Source organism: Pleurodeles waltl, chromosome 1_1, assembly GCF_031143425.1.
Source record: "Pleurodeles waltl isolate 20211129_DDA chromosome 1_1, aPleWal1.hap1.20221129, whole genome shotgun sequence".
Taxonomy (NCBI): Eukaryota; Metazoa; Chordata; class Amphibia; order Caudata; family Salamandridae; genus Pleurodeles; species Pleurodeles waltl.
The window spans coordinates 851,788,296-851,803,547 of NC_090436.1; the positions used below are offsets into that span (position 1 = coordinate 851,788,296).

Below are 15,252 nucleotides of genomic sequence, written 5' to 3' on the forward strand. Positions count from 1 at the left end.
TCCAAAGACTATCTAAAATGATATTGTTGAAATTAAGAAATTCAAGGACTTTTACTCTTTCCTGTTATTTCATTAGAAGACCAGGAAGAAGATCAACTACATATTGGAGAAAGACATGAATAAATAATTTATTTTCAATTTTACTAGTACTGTTGTGTCTTATTAGGTGTTAGTGAAATTTACAAATAACCTATTGAAAAATATTGAGATATATAAATCATATTAAGTGAAAGGGCAATACTTAAAAGACAAAATAAAGGAGGTATGTCTTAGCAGGCATTGAGGTTAAGAGGATCCAGTGGATACAGCTAGTGGCATAAATCCTGCAAAATGAGACGACGTTTGCAAGAATAACAATAAAAGTAGGAACAGCAAAACATGCATGGTCACTCAAAGCAGAGCAGTAAAGGGTGAATTTTCTGCAACTTTCTGAAGATGAACAAATCCAGTCGATTCATGAGTGATGAGCAAGTTTCAGGAAATGGTCACTGTGCCAGTAAATGATTGCTCTGTAGCCACTAAGGAGTTTCAAATAGGTACAAGTAAATCTTTACTATGAAGCCACCTTTGCCCACCAGAGATGGCCCCAACTGAGGCTAAATTGGGAAGATTACTTACAAGAAGGATCAGAGTGCCAATTTTGCATTGTTTTCTGGCATGGATGGGGCTGGGGGAATGGAGTTAGTTTACCACTTCCCAATGTAATTGCACCTTCTCCTAAAAGAGATAAATTGGGCAATGGTATGTTATACTGCGTTAATGGGAAAGTTAGAGGTCCTTGGCATCCCTGTGAAAATCTCACTGCCATAGTTGAGGCAAGAGATGATTAGTGATTGGTCTGCAGTTCACATTTTGCCAAAGGTTAGAAATGTTTGATTTTTTTAGGGTATGTACAAAGAAAGTAGGAGATTGGGACAGCCTACTGATATGAGGCCCTAAAGACAAAGTACTGCCTGTGGTGAAATGTACTGCGTTCACAGAACTGGGTGAAATTTGAAAAAACAAAATCACCAGAAGACAGTTTTTTTCAGGTGGGTTTTGTCAAATTTGTTTATGTTTCTTGGAGCGGTGAGTATAAACTCAGTCTTTTGGTGCTTCTGTAAGAGGAAGTTACTTCACATCCGGTGCTACATTTTATCGAGGCATCATTTCAGTGAGATGATATACACCAGGCACCTTGCTTTTAGGTAGTCTTCAACGTATTGATATGTGCTGAAGTTAGTCTCTTTTAGTTTCTGAGATCGAGGTTCCAGTTAGATTTAGAATAATATTGGTGCAAACACTGATCCCTGAGTTACTCTGTATGTCATGTTAAATGTTGAGAAGATGTTACTTCCCATTTTTATACTGCAAAGTTATCACATTATGCCATGGCCCAATATGTAACTAAGGCCTAGCTGTATTATTGGATTATACCCTAGTGTCATTCATGATGTCACATGAATTAAATACTTGAGTCAGATTTACAAAGTAATGTGAGGCAACCATGCATGGCCCTGCATTGACTGGTAATTCTGGAGAAACGCACCGCAGCACAATTTGTTGTTTTGTGTTACTCTGCACACCATAATCTACATTGCTGCTAAATTTCACATAGATCCATATTCCACAGCACTGTATCTACTCCACTATATGCTATTGCACTTTACGTCACTTCACTTTATGCCTCTCCACTATATGAAATTCTACTCTACACCATTCCACTCTACGATATTTCACTGTATGCAACACCACTGTATGCCACGCCAGTCTCTCACTCCACTGTATGCCACCCCACTGGACACTACTCCACTATACGCTATTCCACTCTACACCATTCTACTGTATGGCACTGCACTCTATTCCACTGTATGCCACTCCACTCTACAACACTCCACTCTATGCTATTCCACTGTATTCCACTCTACACCACTCCAGTCTATGGCACTCCACTCTATGCCACTTCATTCTACGCTATTTGATTTGACCACTCTCCAATGTATGCCATTTCACTACATGCTATTACACCCTATCCCACCCCACAGTATACCACTCCAGTCTACACCACTCCATTAAATGCCACTCCACTGTATGTTACTCCACTATGCGCTATTACACTCCACGGTACAACACTCTGCTCTATTACACTGTACACAACTCTACTCAAAGCCTCTTCGGTGTGTGTCACTCTACTGTATGCCACCCCACTATGTGCCACTCCACTATACACTACTCCAGTATATGCTATTCCACTCTAGACCTTTCCACTGTATGCCACTCCACTGTATGCTATTCCACTGTACACCATTCTACTGTATGCTACTCCACTCTATGCCGCTCTACTCTACCACACTCCATTCTACGCTATTCCATTGGGTGCCACTCCACTCTAAGCCACTCCATTGTAAGCTATTACTCTACCCCATTCCAGTGTATGCCACCCCAGTCTATACCACTACACTATACGCCACTGTACGTGACTCCAATATATGGTATTTAAGTTTGTGAGACACTACTGTACACCACTCGAATCTACGCTGTTCCACTGTATGCCACTCCACTATGCGCCACTCCACTAAATGCCACTCCAGTTTATACCACTCCATTCTACACCACTCCATTCTACGCTAGTCCATTAGATGCCACTCCACTCTACATCATTCCACTTTACCCCACACCACTGTACACTACTACAGTCTACTCCACTCTACTGTATGCCACTCCACTCTACGCTATTTTATCCTATGCTATTCTACTCTACACTATTCTAATCTATGCCCCTCCTCTGTACTCCACTCTACAGTATTTCACTGTACACCACTCCATTCTACACTATTACACTTGCGCATCTTCCGTCTTTGCTCCTTTACTGTATAGTACTTGACTCTACTCCACTTCACTGTATCCCACTCTGCTGTATGCTATTATACTTTATCCCACCCGACAATACACTACTCCAGTCTAAACCACTTCATTGTACGCCACACCACTGTACACTAATACACTATCCCCTATTACACTTTACGCCACTCTGAGGTGTACTAGTACACTATACGCTATTACACTCTGTTAGACCTGGCATCCTTGGCGTGGTCTCCCCTAACTTTTTGCCTCTGCTTCCCAAGTCGCTGACTGTGTGCTAGACTCTGTTTCTGCTGTTCTATTACACTGGGCACTTTAGCACTGCTGACCAGTGCTAAAGTGCAAGTGTTCTCTATGTGAAATTATATGTGTGATCGACTTTTCCCTGATTGGTATATTTATTTTACTAGTATGTCCCTGGTAAAGTGCACTAGAGGTGCCTAGGGCCTCTAAATCAAATGCTAGTAGTGGGCCTGCAGCACTGATTGTGTCACACACGAGTAGCCCTGTAAACATGTCACAGACCTGCCACTGCAGTGTCTGTGTCTGCAGTTTTGCACTGGCAATTGAACTTTCCCTTTTTATAAATGTAAGGCACCCCTATGGTAGGCCCTAGGTAGCCCCATGGGCAGGGTGCAGTGTATGTTAAAGGTGGGACATGTATGTGCGTGGTTTTACATGTCCTAACAGCGAAAAACTGCAATATTTGTTTTTCACTGTTGCAAGGCCAATATTTCTCATAGGTTAACATGAGGGCTGCCATTAATATCCTTAAAGTGCAGTTTCCCTTTTAGAGCAGATGAAATGTGGAGTTTGGGGTCTCTGAACTCGCAATCTAAAAATACATCTGTTAGTGAAGTTGGGTTTTAGATTGTTAGTTTGAAAATGCTACTTTTAGAAAGTAGGCATTTTCTTGTTTAAACCATTCTATGACTCTGCCTGTTTGTGGATTCTCTGTCTGGGTCAGTTTGATGTTTGTGAATCTCCTCTAGACAGTGACACAAAGGGAGCTGGGGTGTAGCCTGCATTTCCTGATGAACCATCTGGGATAGAAGTCAAGGGAGGAATGGTCACTTACACCTGAATGGGTTGTATCTGTCCTCACATAATGCAGTCTCCAACCCCCTCGAGTGTGTCTGGGGCCTGGCCTGGGCAAGGCAGGATCCTGTAAACAACAGAGACTTTCTTTTGAAGTCTGCCTACTTCAAAGGCAGAAAGGGGAATAAGTAGTATAAGTATTGGACCCAAAACCCTAGATCTTAGATTTCTTCAGGATCACTTCTGGACCCAAGAGGAACCTCTGCCAAGGAGAAGAGCTGAGGAGAAGTGCTGCCCCTGCCTGTGACTGTGTTTTGTTGGGCTATCCTGCAGTTGCTGCTTCTGCCTGTGAAAGTGGACAAAGACTGGACTTTGTTGTGCATTCCTGCTTTAGAAGAATCTCCAAGGGCTTGAACTGTGCTTGCCTCCTGTTTTTAAGTCTCAGGGCAACCAAAGACTTCCTCTGCCAGAACCTGGACTCTCTGCTGAGACTCCTGCCCTGCCAAGTGGTGCCATGTCCAGTCTCTGGGCCCTTGAGAAGTGAAGTTGGGAGAACAAGGACTGAAATCCATGCACAGGGACATTTTCAACGCACCACCTGCAATGTGGCTGATAAATGACCGGCCAGACGATTTGTGGCTAAAGTTGACTCTCCACCTGAATCACGGCTGGGAGATTGACGCATCACCACTGGAGAAACAACGCAACACACTCTTGCAGCTTCTGATAATGATGCAAAACCCAAGTAGAGCGGTTTTGCATCACCATGCAGGCAGACTTCACACGCAACATCGCTCGGCGACAAGTAGAAACGCAAGCCACCGTGGGTTCTAGGTGCCACTCCATTAAATCAATGCTTTGCTCTCTTGCGGGAGAGAAAAACAACGCATTGCATACCCAACCGTCATTTGCGGGTAAAGAATCGATGCATCACTGACTTTTCTGAAGAACGCTCACCCGTGCTGCTTTATTTTTGACCCAAACCAGGTACCTTGTGTAAAATCAATGTTTCCATTGTTTTCTATGGAGTAAGACTCTTATTCTTTTGAAAATTCATATCTTGTCTTGAGTATGTTGGATTTTTGCTGTTCTGGTCTTGTTTGATTTAAATAAATATTACCTATGTTCCTAAACTGGTGTAGTGTCCATTTTGTAGTGTTTTCACTGTATTACTGTGTGTGTTGGTACAAATACTTTACACATTGCTTCTGGCTTAAGCCTTTCTGCTCGTTCCAAGCCACCAAGTGGGTGAGTGGGGATTAACCCGGTGTGTTTCCCGTTTGCCCTGACTAGAGTGAAGGTCCTTGATTGAGCAGGGGGTAATCTGACTGCCAACCAAAGACCCCATTTCTAACACACTCTATGACACTCCACTGTGTGCCACTCTAGTCTATGCTACTAAACTCTACAATATTCACTCAATGGCTCTCTACTGTATGCTACCACACTCTATGCTATTCAGTTTATGCCACTTCAATGCAAGCTACTCCATTCTTCACCACCTCAGTATACTCTCCTCTCCTTCACTCCACAAAACTCTGCTACACTCTGTGCCACTCTACTAGACTCTACTCCACTCTATCCCTGTGCACCCCACTGTCCAAATTTGCACTCATCCCCATGCCCATACACTCTATTTTAAAACACTCTACTTCACTGTTCAACAATCTCCAACAGTGTACGTCACAGCACCCCAACCTACTGTATGAGACACCATTCCAATTTATAACAGTTTCCTCAACTCTCCACTCTGCCACTTTAATGTATGCTGCCCCAATCTCAGCTAATCAACTGTAACCTACTCCACTCTATGCCACCCCACTGTACACCACCCCACTCTATGTTATGCCAATCTATGACACTCCACTATTCTACACCCCACTGCACAGTCCACTGTATGCTATTCCACTGAATGCTACTCCACTTTATGGTAATCTACCCTATCCCAATACAGTGCGAGCCACTCCAATCTACATCGCTCCATTGCAGGACTCTCTCCTCCATTCTATATAACTCCACTCTGTAAATGTCTACCACACTTCATGGCACTCTATGACATTCTTCTTCACTCTATCCCTGCACACTATGCTTCCCAACTCTATATGCCACTCTATGCCCATACACTCCAATGTACAACACTCTATTCCACTGTACAGCACTTTTCTATATGACACAGCACTCCACTCTACTGTGCGAGACCACACTCTAATTTATGACAGTTTACGACCTATGCTACAACACTACACCACTCAATAGCACTCTACTCCATGACACGCCTATACACTGCACTTTACTAGACACTATTACACCACTCCACTCAACTCTACTCCACTGTACAAGACTTTACTTCACTCTATGCTACTATACAGTAATCCCCTCTATGCAGCTCCACTGTTTCACACACAACTGTACTGTATGCGCCACTCTAAAACACTCTACTACACTGTATGCCACTCGCCAACACTTTACTCCTGTCTATACCTCTTCTCTCCACTATACAACACTGTACTCTCGGTATGCCACTGTACAACACTCTACTCTACTCTATTCAATGATACTCTAGTCCACTATACAACACTGTACACAACTCTTTGTATGCCACTGCACTCCACTTTACTCCACTCTGCATTGGCATAGTAATCCACTCTACTCCACTATTCATCTGTAAGCCACTCCACTCTACTCTGTTGTACTTTATGGCAATCCACTCTACTGCACTACAACACTGTACTGTACTGTACACCACTCCACTCAAAATAACAACTAGACTGTATGCCACTCTATTCTACTCTAGTCTACATCACCTTCCAATACTTTATGGCACCCCACTACATTCTACTGTACAACACAGTACTCCAGTTCATGAAATTTACTTGGCTCTTTGCTAGGCCAGTCCATTCTACTGAAGTCCACGCAACTACAATCTAGAACACACCATTCCACTCTATAATACTTTACACTTCCCCACTCCAGTGTACTCTACTCTATTCCACTCTACTACACTTCATTCCACTCTTCACAAATGTACTATACTCTGCTCTATGCCCCTCCACTGTCCGACACTCTACTCCACTGTATGCATCTCCACTCTACAACACAGTACTGCACTCCATGCCACTCTATTACACTCTACTCCACTCTATGTCCATCTACTCACCTCCACTGTACGACACTGTATGACACTCGACACGCCACCCAATTTCTTTCTACAATATGCACCTCCACTATATGATATGGCATTCCACTCTCCGCCACTCTCCTCCATTGTACACTATAATACTCCACATGACGATACTCCACTCTATGACAGTCTACTCAACCCTACTCCACTCTAAAATATTACTCCACTCTGTGACAGTCGAGGACACCCTATTCTACTGTACAACTCGCCATTACACTGCACAACTCACTGCTCCAGACCATGATACTGGACTCCACAATAGGAGACACCATGCCACTACACTATGTAACAATTTACTACGCTGTATGGTATGCTACTACACTCTACTCTACTCACTCAATTCCAATCTACAGTACTCTAGTCTATTACAATAGACTTTACAACACTTTATTCCACTGAACTGTATGACACTCCACGTAACACCTTTACACTTGCGAAACTGGACTCAATGATTTGAAACACATTTTTATTAAAAATGTAAAAAACATTGAAATTCAATTAAAAAAAACTAAAGTTAAAGCTTGTCAATAGTAGTATACAACCAAGTTTAAACTACACAAACTTAAAAAATTCTAAGTTATAGTTATAACTTTAATTTACAATTTATCTACCACCTTCAAATTATTATAAGTAGAGGACCTCGTGACACACTCTTTATAGCTCGCTAACCAGAGAACACTAACTATAACTCTCCACTCTACTATGCACTGTGTTGTGACAGAGGATCTTTTTGAGAACTACAGGTAAGTAGGGTAAGTATTGTAAGCTACAAAGCATTTTAACTTAGTTTTACATAGTGGTATCTGTTGTTATTTTTGTGACATTTTGTGGCATTTTGTGTTATTTTACTGGAGTACTGCAGTACGTAGCAATGACAAGTCATTATCTAATTGATTAATGGCTGCTTTTACAAACGTTAAAGGCAGCCATGTTGATTTAGGTACACTTTGTCTGTGCTCTGTGTTTCGCCCTTAGATCTAGATAAGTATTTGGTTAGATAGTTTTCCCTGCCTATTACTACTTTATCAAAGTGGTACTAGGTAGGGAAAAATATTTTTAAGTTTCTATATATTTAAAAATGAACATGGTATTGCAGTACTGCCTTTGGAGTACCAATATACCAAAAATACTTTTAGAAAAATACACTCTAGTACACTATATTTTACAAATAAATTGTACTACAGTGTATTTTTGTTATTTAAAACTTCACAAAAAGTCTAGGAAATACTGTGGTAATACCTTCAAATTACTGCGCTACTTTTTAGAAAATGTGCAGTTCTCCCTAAACTGCTGTAAAAATAATTATAAATACATTTGTCTGCCAAGAAACACTTTAACAAACTGGTAAAAGGTTGGATCACCAATAAAACCTACTACTTACCTAGATGTAAGACCCTGACGCAAAATGCATAACATAGGCAAATTGCGCTGAAAATGACTTGGCTGCCTTTTACATTTGGTAAACACAGCCATTAGCTAATCACATACTGCCTATTGATGTTTAGGTACTGCAGTATACCAAGAACTTACTGTGGCATATAGCTGCACAATTTATAACTAATAAGTTTAAAAATTATAACTTTAACCCTACTCAAATTATTCACACATACTACCAAAAAATACAATAAACACCAAACTATCTATTTTCCTGCCACATTAAATCTACATCTTTTACCACTAACACGCTAATTCAGTTGCAATTTCTACTCTCCACTGTATCCCACTCTATACTATTACACTCTATGCCACTCCAGTCTACATCACTCCCCTATACCTCACTCCACTCTACGCTGATCCACTGTAAGCCACTCCATACTACCTCACTCCACTCTATGCAACACCGCATCACTCTAGGCCACTACACTGTATGCTATTATACTCTCCGCTAGTCTAGTTTATGACACTCCAGTGTATCCCATAACATTGTACGCCACTTCACTCTACACTACTCCACTGTACGCTATTCCACTGCACACAATTCATCCTACGACAATAACTCCATGCTATTCCATTGTATGCCAAACCATAGTACGCCATTTCAATGTAAGCCACTGCGCTGTACACTATTGCTCTGTATGCCAAGGCACTTTACACCACTCCACAGTATGCCATTCCACTATATGCCGCTCCACTCTACGACAATCCACTGTACGCTATTATACTGTACATCACTCATTATATGGCAATCCAGTCTTTGCCACTCTGTTCTACACCAATACTATATGCCACTCTACTATATGCCACTACACTGTATGCCAGTATCACTCAACTTTATTCCAGTCTACACCTCTCCAGCATAAGCTATTCCACTTTATGCCACTCCACTCTAAGCCACTCCACTCTACGCACTACACCTTATATTATTCCTCTGTACGCTCCGCCACTCTAAAACACCCCACTCTACAGTACGATATAACACCATATTTCACTACTCTAGGTCTGCGTTTCCATAGGAAATGCCTTTTTTGTTTTGCTAATAACTTTAGCACTGTTTGATGAATTTTCACAAAACTTTCCAAACTAGTCCTCTTTTTTTGGCCTAGTTTTTTTATGGAACATTTCAGAGAGGTCCATCAAGCAGGGGCTAAGAAAAACTGGAGGTATCAGAACAACATATCCCCATGCATTTTCTATAGCCTTTTTGGAATAGTCTACAGCCAAAATGGCTGAATTGTAACAAAATTAGTAGGATGCCAGATCTGGGTCTAGAAAGTGTGCTTTTTGGTATCTGATGCAAATCCGCTGAGTAGTTTTTGAGAAATAACGGCAAACAATATTAGTAGATCTGGACAGTTGTGTTACTTTTGTTTTAGGTTTTAGCTTGGTGATATCCTTAGGAGTGGCAGGGGGCCCACTAAGCATTGTTATAAAGTTGGAGGGAGCCTGCAGGAAGTCTCAAGCATCATTAAATACATTACCCCAGGAAAACTTACCATATTTTGTAAACCACTCCTACCTGGAGCTCACTGCTCTTCAGCTGGAGAGCAAAGCCCTCTTGCTGTTGTTTTTATGATTCCATTTTGTGGGGTGATAAATGTTAAAAACATAATGTATCCAAGTCTTTCATTTAACATTTTTAGCACACAACATGCAATCATAAGAACTATGTTAAAAGAAACATTCAGACATGTTGATTTTATTTTGTAATTAAAACTTTATTAAACATTTAATAATATTCACTATGATTAAACAATGCATTGTGTAAAATAGTAAAATATACATTTCATTAAAAGAATTGGTGATTTTTGGACAACAATTATATATTTCCTTTATATTTATTGATATGCTCACCCCTTGATGCGACATAGGCCCACATTTTATATTTTGGTGTTGTGATTCGTTGACAAAGTCAGAAAATCTGCCTGCATGCTGCCAGGACCTGTGAGATCTACCCCATGCTGCACATGCCAGAAGGATGTGTGCGACGTGAGGAAGTATGTTTGTAGGGGGTTGGGTACAGGCTGTGAGCAGTGGAGGTGGAAGCACTTGCAGATGAATGAGTGCAGGGCCTGGCTGCAGGCCAGGCCCTGCGGTCAACACCACCCCTGCACAGCCAAAGGGCATGTGTGGCTGAACATTGGCTGCCCATGGGTTGTGGATGCAGAGCCTGGCCACAGGCCAGACATTGTGGCTATCTCCATAGTGTGCACAGACAAAGAGTGTGCATTCCGTGGGGTTAGCTTTACATATAGTAATAAAATATTACTTTACGTAAAAAGAAAACTAGAAATTTACCGGAAAAGCGAAGGTTAAAATAACATTATAGATAGATGAAAATTTCAGTGACAACGCTTCAAACTAAAAAAAAAAACGAACTCGCAAGTTATAGTTATCTCTAGTAGCTCGTACCCAAAAGTAGCTGGAACTTGCACCCTCGCCATTTACAGTTAATTACCCAATATCTTACATCACTCATGCAGTGATCTATGACGTCATTGATTGGATGACTGCAACAACTGAAATAACATAATTGATGACAAAACTGTGCATGCTGGATGTGTGAGTAATAGTTATTTTAGCGCACAAGCTATAGCTATTAGAAATTTGCAGTGAATATGTGTGTGTGTTGCAGCAATGAAGTCTGTTTGTTGGGTAAAGAAGGCGCACATTAGCAGCCGGTGCAGCAGGAGGGGCTGACCAAGCCTCATGAATAATTACTGCTAAAATGTTAAGTACGCTGCACTCCAGGGACCGATTTATTCATTTTTATTTAACAAATAGAAAGCACTAACGATACGTTTCACCCTGTCTGGTCTTTGTCACGGTGGTGAGTGCCTTTATTGTATCTATTACATGTACTCACTCGTCCTGCCTGCCATGCTGGTTTCTGGGACTTGCAGTGCAATTAAGTAAAGAACCTCAGTTGATCAACAAAACCATGTTCATGTAAATACGTCATTGTAAAAAAACATCAACTTAAATTCGAAATCTTTCAGAGGCAAATTTACATATCGAATGTTGCAACTAGTTTTTAGTATCTAGTGACCAAAATGTTACGATTTCATGTTAAATTGTTATCCAAATATTTGAGCCCATGACAGAATAACGTTCAGCTGATTGATTGAGTTTATGTAGCATAATCAGTATTGATCGTTTTCCCCAATTAAGCTGGATAGGAAGATATATTCAATTACAACACATGAAATGTCTCTCAGATATGATTGCATGTCCTGAGAAAACACTGGGTTTCGAACCCCAATAGAAATATTGAAGGCACTATACCACCATGACAACGCATCAGAGGAGCTTTGTATTTGCTACACCAATGGATACATTTGACCCTGGAGTTCAGTGTGCTTACATTCTGGTGAATTGCTGATATATTTTGAAAGGAAGAGCGTTAATTTCCCAGGAGTGTGTGTTCCTTGCTTGAGAAATTATGTGTATACATATATATATGTATTTCCACAGGCTGCCCTCATAATGAAGACGCACTGACAGGAAAGTGTTCTTTTATTTCATAACTAACTTTGCCATCAAGAATTCTCCAGTTCTTGCCTAGCGCGTTTCGGGCTACAACAGCCCTTGTTCACAGGCGCTGAAGCATAAATGTGCACTGTTGTGCTTTAACTGAGCCTTAAATCACATGCTGATTACCTCTATTCGCCTCCGCTGAAACCTTCAGTCAGCCATTATTGCATGCTGGGATTTCGAGTTCAGTAGCACCAAATCTTTCACCTCCAGTGGGTGTGCACACTCTATGCTTTACTTTAATCGGTGATATAAAAACCCTCTAGTGGGCCTCTCAATGCCAACAGTGGATAGTTCATTTCCATGTACTTGCCGTTCCGCATTCTGGTTCAATCACTTTATGCTTCAACGCCTGTCAGCCCCATCACGTTTTTCACTGTCTACTTGGCAGACAGTGAACATCACAACAGGTGCTTGTGCACCCTTTGCACTATAGCATTGCTACTGACTCTATTATGAGCCGGAGACAATGCTGTAGGCTGTTTCCACTGGGTCAGCGGGCGAAACACCGTTTCTGCCCGCTGACCCAGCGGGAAACTCTTAATGGTGCCCGCAGGAAGGCGGCCACACTGGCAGCAACCTGCCCATTGGGACTTCAGCAGACAAGCTTTTCCGTCCGCTGAAATCACAATGACCCCCAGAGTGTTGTGCCAAGTTATCTATTTATTTAATGGAGCAACATATTAAGATGCATTTTGGCTAGTGACTTGTTCACCACGCTGTAGAACAAGGTGCCAGTTGAAACACATTATATTCTGTTGCTACATTAAATAAATATATAAATCTGATGGGCCTTTGTCTAGAGTGGCATGGTGACTGAAAAATGATGGAATGGAATGTGAGCCAGGGCAATCACCACTGGTTGAGATTAATTGAAGCATTCCATCCATCCATGTTGTTGGTTACAGCTCACTAAATGTGACGGGTATGTCCGTACATGGGTTCTGTGCTCCTTGTGCCATAAACATCAAGATGCACCCTACAGGCATTACCCAATTAGGCCAAAGCTCATATAGTGGCTCATGATCTCTTGTACAGTGGGCCCAGCCTGGCGGTTCAGGATGGACTGTTCCCATGACAAGCAGGATTAGTACTGATTTGTGTAAGGGGTGCCCCTGTCTACAGTGGCCTTTTGGGTGAACAATTATGGTCTGGAATATGGTCTGAGAGATCACCAGCAGCTGAGATTAAATCAAGCATTCAACCTATTACCTTTTCGGTGGTTGAAATTGTAACCTGGGCAGGTGTGGAAAATAGGGATCAATTACAACTAAAAGAGAGAGTTTAAATTCTCAAAAGAGACTTTAATGTACTGCTGCCAAGTCTTGGCGTCAGTCAAGCTAGCACCATACATGGCCAAATACTGGTACTGCAACACATGCTCAAAGAAAACAATGGAGATAGAGAATTAAAGGTAAACTAACACTCCACATGAATTGATTTTAAATTAATAAAATGTACTCTCAATTTCAATTCAATATATGCATTTATGTTTTCTGATGAAAAATTAAGTGTATTTATTGATCAGTTTTAGTTTTTTATAAAGTTGATAATTCTTGTAATTTATAAAAGTAAAGTAAACTTTTTTACTTAATTTGAAACTTAAATAAAAATAATGAAAACTTATTTTAACCAAGTGTATTACAAGTTAGACAAAAGTGTTATAGATGATGAGTGTTTTTCTTTTTAACTTATAGTTTAAAAATGATTATTAAATGTAAGAAATTGAGTTATTAGTTGAGAGCAGTGGAAGCCCCACTCGATTAATAAACTCAATCCATGTCAGGGTCAACCACAAAAGTCACTAATTAAATGTGCTTAACCCTATGTTAGCTTGCCACAAAAGTAGTCATGCTTAATTTAGAAGCAATGTGTAAAATATTCATGCAGCACTTAAACAGTAATAAAGTAAAAACACAACACAAAAAATCCCTAACTAATTTAGAAGTATAGTGTACATTTTAATATATAAAACGACAATGAAACAACAAAAATCCAATCAGGTGTGGGCCAATTTTTCCATGTTTAAGGAAGAGAGCACAAGCACTTTACTGCTGATTAACAATGGCACTGATCACAGAGTCTTAAAATAAACAAAAAACTGTTTAAACTGGGGATGAAGACAAAGAGTTTAGGGGAATACCATGCCAAGGATGTCAGGCCTAACATTTATAAATGAAATAATTGTATTTAAATTACTTTGATATTGACTACAAATTTAATTTGATGAGTTATTGTGTAACTTTATTTTTGTGCTTTTTTGGGGATTATTAATTAACTTTAATAAGTTACCCTTTATTTTATTTAACTGAGATCTCCTCCCCAGTGGCATAGATCTCCACACAAAGCTGCACAGAGACACACAAGTGTAAGTGGTAACTTCCAACTAGGTCCAAGAGTAGATGTATTCACGTGTACATCTACTCTTGCAAATTTACCTTTGTGAATCAGCTCTAGGGTATATATCATCATCACGATTGGTAACTGGATATCACCCCGTCAAATTGGGCAAATTCTTATGAGTAACGGCTCAATGTTCTTAGTTTGCACTTTACATTCACACTGCTAAGTGCTAAAGGTGCTGTAGATGGGGTCCTAATGGGGGGCATCACAGAGGTGGTTACTGATAACAATGATATCAGGATGAAATGCGATTAATGTTTTGTTGCAGGAAGGTATAGTGCTCAAGGACTGACAGTTGGCTTGAATAGTTGAGCCTGCAGCGAAATAGTTGCTGGTTGAGAGGTCATTGTGTATACATAAGCCTTTACTTGTTGTTATTTGGAATGAAGCTTTATTTATTGGCTAAATCGCCATATAAACAGAGGCGAGCAGCTGAGGTCGGGCATTCTATTCTCCTGGTTTCTGCACATTCAAACTAGTTGGTCAATTTGTGCAGCCTGTGGAAGTAACAACAATATTGATGATGCGAGTGCTACTTACAGTAGAATAATGCTGATTTACTAAGTGGTGTAACAGCATTGACTCTGCCTGGTTGTTCATTAATAAGCAAATTCTAGAACTGTCGTCCTCAGAGACACTTCAAATGCATTTCGGTCTTTCTCAATGTTCAGTGTTGGTGAAGCAAAAATGACGACAGACTTTTAACTTTGTCTGGGCACATAGCAAGCTGTCATTTTTGCTTGCACCAACTTCGATGAATGATAGAACCAATGGTGGAGTCAGCCATTTGGTTTGTCAGCTTTCTACCACCCTAATCA

At 40.7% G+C, this 15,252-nt stretch overlaps 1 protein-coding gene across 1 annotated transcript in view; it reads right to left on the bottom strand.

Moving 5' to 3' along the window:
* The window catches only part of TRPM6 (transient receptor potential cation channel subfamily M member 6), a 1,083,502-nt gene that overhangs the window by 784,461 nt on the left and 283,789 nt on the right, over window positions 1–15,252 (bottom strand). The gene's annotated exons all lie outside the window — the stretch shown is intronic.